Consider the following 4,448-nt stretch of genomic DNA (forward strand, 5'->3'; position numbering starts at 1 on the left):
TAATTTTACTTACACATAAGATATTCAGATTGGAAAACAGGACATCGGAAAACAACCAGTATTAGGAATAGTTCAAAAAGAGGGGGTCATCACTGAAATGGTAAGTAAAAGAAAAGAAAAGAAAATATAAAGAATATTTATATATCAGACACTACTATCCGAAGATGTATGAGTAAACAGCAATAATTGCAATGCAAGTGAGGCAAGTGGCAAATCAAAATATAAAAGAGATTACACTCACCAATAGTGCTAGCTAGATTGGAAAGCTATGGCTAACAAAGCCGAACTGAGACCAGTAGAGACGCTGATCAGAACATACTGGAGAATAAAAGTATATGCACCATCAGCTCAGTAAAGTAAAGTAAAGGAGAATAAAGGAAAACGATCATCAAAGCAAGAGGGTACTTACTCAATGGTACTACAAATACGTATGACCGAGTCCTGTGGTTCCCTGGCGTGTCTAATGGCCTGGGATGCCGGCGCTCTTATGTCCCCCTCACACGAGCGGCGTCTGACGTCACCGCGCGCATGAGCGGACGAAAAAGGCCATTGCGCATGCGCCGCTCGCTGTCGATCCGGTCCTACAAGGTCCAGAAGGCACAGCGGGTGGTGTCCATGGTGATGTGTAAACACACATCACAGGAACCGCGCAGTATACAATGCCACAATAGGCAGCAAGGATACCTGGAGGAGGAAATTAAGCCAGTACGCCAATGGCAGAGACGGGCACAGGACGGGCCAGTGCCCTTGGGTGTCCATACAGCTGAAATGTATCTCAAATAAAGGGGCTAGTGACAACGGAGGCAACGCCAATATCCTTCTGGGATACAGGGGAACCGTGGACCGATGGCCACAGCAGAAGACAATCTGGAAAGGGACATAAAGGCAACCACGAGGGCGGGGTGCAACTGGGACACAATGGGATGGAGGTCAATAGGGACAGACCGGGGACGAAGGGACAATTCGGAAAAATAGGAAGAACGCCTGCACACAAGGCGTATAAGGAATAAAGGGATAGGAAAACCCTTTGTCCCCGGCAAGTACCTGCATAGGTCGCCCAGACAGCTCGCAAATTAACATATCTGCAATAACACAAAGATGTAAGCAGTATTAGGAACAACTTATTATATAACAGCATGGGTCAATATGTACATAGATACAACACTAAGAGTATTCAAATAGTAAATAAGTGCTGTTTACTTGAATACAATTGGGTAACATCAATGTAAATGGATAAAGGGATCGGGGGTGCCATTACTTGATTCATCAGGACCCACCTGTACAAGGGAAGGAACTAGCTAGGGAGGAACATGTAAATACCATAAATAGTAATGTAAATAGATGTAAGTAAATAATGAAAAAAAGGTCATGATTCTTAAGGTGGGCTGTGGGGGGGGGGGGGGGGAGAGAAGGAGGAGAAAGGAAAAGGGAACAGAAATAGAGGGAAGGGCAAAGGGGGGTATTGGGGGGAGGGGAAAATGATGATGGAAAGGGAGACAGCACCCTATAGGAATGACTTAAAACTGATGCCTTCGTTAAGTCCTGGGTGTCTCGTGGCATCCAGGGTATGTATCCACTTCGTTTCTAATTGTAATAATTTTTGATCGATGTCTCCACCTCTAACATGTATAGGGATGTGTTCCAATGCTGTAAATCCCATGACATGGGGATTAAAGTCATGGTGTACTGCTATGTGTCGGTTAATAGATGTGGAAATTTACCTTTATATAAAGGTTTAATGTGATCACGAATCCTGACACAGAACTGACGTTTAGTTTTACCCACATAGTAGCTACCACAAGTACAGGTAGCAAGATAGACTATGCCCGTGGTTTGGCAAGTGACTTTGTATTTGATTTTGTGTCTTTGGCCGTTTGGAAGCGGTTTTTCACGTACGTCATAAATGAACTCGCATATATCACAGTGACCGCATGGAAATGTGCCAATCACAGATGAAGAAAATTCTGGTTTGGGTGCATAGTGGCTTGTTATGACTTTGTCACGTAGCGAGGGGGAACGGCGGTACGTAATTTGAGGTTGAGGTTGAATGTATTTTTTAATAGTGTGGTCTGCTGTAAGGAGGGGCCAATATTGTTGGAGAATATTTCTCACCTCACTATGATACTGGGAAAATTGAGTAATAAGTCGAACCGGCTGGAAGGTGTCCTTCTTTTTGGTATTATACAACAATTTTTTCCGGTCTAATTTTTTTACTTTGTTGAAAGATTGTTTCAACAGTTTCTGGCTGTAACCTCTTTTTTTTAATCTTTCATACAGGTCCTGTGCGGCCACGAGAAAATCTTCCTCGTCCGTACAGTTCCGTTTAATCTGCAAATATTGACTATAGGGGATGCTATTTAGCAATGGTTTGGGATGAGCACTGTTAGCATGCAAGATAGTATTCCCTGACGTTTTCTTACGGTATAAGGACGAAGAGATATTTCCATGGGAATCGACTCGTATTTCCAGATCCAGAAAAGTTATTCTAGTCTGGCTACACTCCATTGTAAACTTAAGGTTATATGAATTAACCGCCATTGTCTCTACAAATCTCGTAAGATCTTCGCGGGTACCAGACCAGAAAAAAATGATATCGTCGATATACCTGTGCCACGAAATCACGTGGCACAGGAAATCAGCCAGGTGATGATTGGAAAACAGGTCTTTTTCCCACCCCCCCAGGTACAAATTAGCGTAGGATGGCGCACATTTCGTGCCCATAGCCACGCCTTGTACCTGGAGGAAGTGGGAAGTACCAAATAGAAAATGGTTCCGTGTTAGGATAAAACGTAAAAGGTCAATCACAAAATCATTGTATGCCTTGAATTTGGGGCCTCTATCCTCCAGCAATTTGGAAATAACCTCAATGCCAAGATTATGGGGTATTGTGTTGTAAAGGCTCTCAACATCCAATGCAACCAGCCACGCATCCTGTGGAACTTGCAAGTCCCCAAGAATACGCAGGAGGTGCACCGTATCCTGAACATAAGAAGGAAGGGCATGTACATGTGGGTTTAAATACTTGTCCACAAGGGCGCTAGCATTTTCTGTCAGGCTTTGGCACCCTGATACAATCGGACGTCCAGGGGGATTTTTTAACGACTTGTGCAACTTAGACAAAGCGTAGAAAGTAGGTATTCTTGGATTATGGACATTGAGAAACTTCCAGGTATTAATGTCTATGGTTCCCTTTTGGTAGGCAGAAAAGATGAGTTCATAGTATTCAGAAGTGTAGTTTTCAACAAGTGTACGTGAGATAGGTCTGTACCAGTCTTGGTTGTCAAGGATGTTGCGGCACATGATCTCATACGCCGCAACATCCATGACAACCACATTGCCGCCTTTACCAGCGGGTTTTATAACCAAGCCGTTATGGTCTTGTAAGGATTTGAGGGCCCGTCTTTCGGCACCAGATAAATTGGAAGAATGTAAAGGAGGAAAATCCATATCCTTTATAGTTCTGCTAATCTGTTCCACAAAAGCCCAAATGTTGGGGTTTGCAGAGAGATTAGGAAAATTGGTAGATTTAGGTTTAAAAGATAACGGAGGGGGAAAAGACACTCCAGAGGCCACAATGCCATGGTTATCAAATTCCCATAGACATTCATCCTCTGTATCACCTTCTTCAAGGAGAGTAAGTAGGTCTTCAATAGCCTGAATTTCGGCTAATGTGGGGGCAGTATTTTCAGATACTGAATCTGCTGTCTGTTTAGTACTGGATTTATCAAAAATAACCTTAAACATCAGCTTTCTTGCAAATAGTTGTATATCCTTGATAAATTGAAATTTGTCAAAGACCGCTGAGGGACAAAACGTAAGGCCTAATTGTAGGACTTTTATCTGGTGTTTACTTAGAGGAAAGGAGGAAAGATTCACCACATCTAAATCCAAATTCTGTTGTGATTTGGAAGCAGTAAGTGCTAAATTGTTGGACTCTGTGTTGAGTCCAGAGCCTGGGATAAAAAAATTGGAGCCAATTTAGGGTCAATAGCCTGAGAGGCTATGGGAAACATAGTAGTCAAACTAGGTTCACTTACCCGTCTTCCGATAGGAGCAGGGAGCGCAAGTGTTGCGGGGGTGGTCGTGGGGAGTGCCGACTGTGCAGTGCGAGAGGAAGTGAGGGGTGGCCATGGTAGTGCTCGTGCAAGTGGGGTAGAAGTGCTCGTAGTTTTAGGGCGAGCCCCTAGGGGTTTAGCCGAGTTGATGGTTCCAAAGGTGCGTCGAATAGAGTCTGTAGAGGAAGTGGGTAGTTCATTCTTTCTTTTTTTAGGAATTCCATCTTGTGAAAATTCACGATAAGTGGTAGATGAACTGGAGGAAAAAGAAGTGGAAAAAGCATTAGGAATTTCAGTGTTATTTTTTGGTACATTATCAGAATTTGGTTTGGTGAAAGGTTTTTTGGGGATATTGCCATCCCATCTGTAAGCATAGCCATTTGTGTGGGCAAG

The sequence above is a fragment of the Aquarana catesbeiana genome, linkage group LG04 (assembly GCF_042186555.1).
Source record: "Aquarana catesbeiana isolate 2022-GZ linkage group LG04, ASM4218655v1, whole genome shotgun sequence".
NCBI classification, from domain to species: domain Eukaryota; kingdom Metazoa; phylum Chordata; class Amphibia; order Anura; family Ranidae; genus Aquarana; species Aquarana catesbeiana.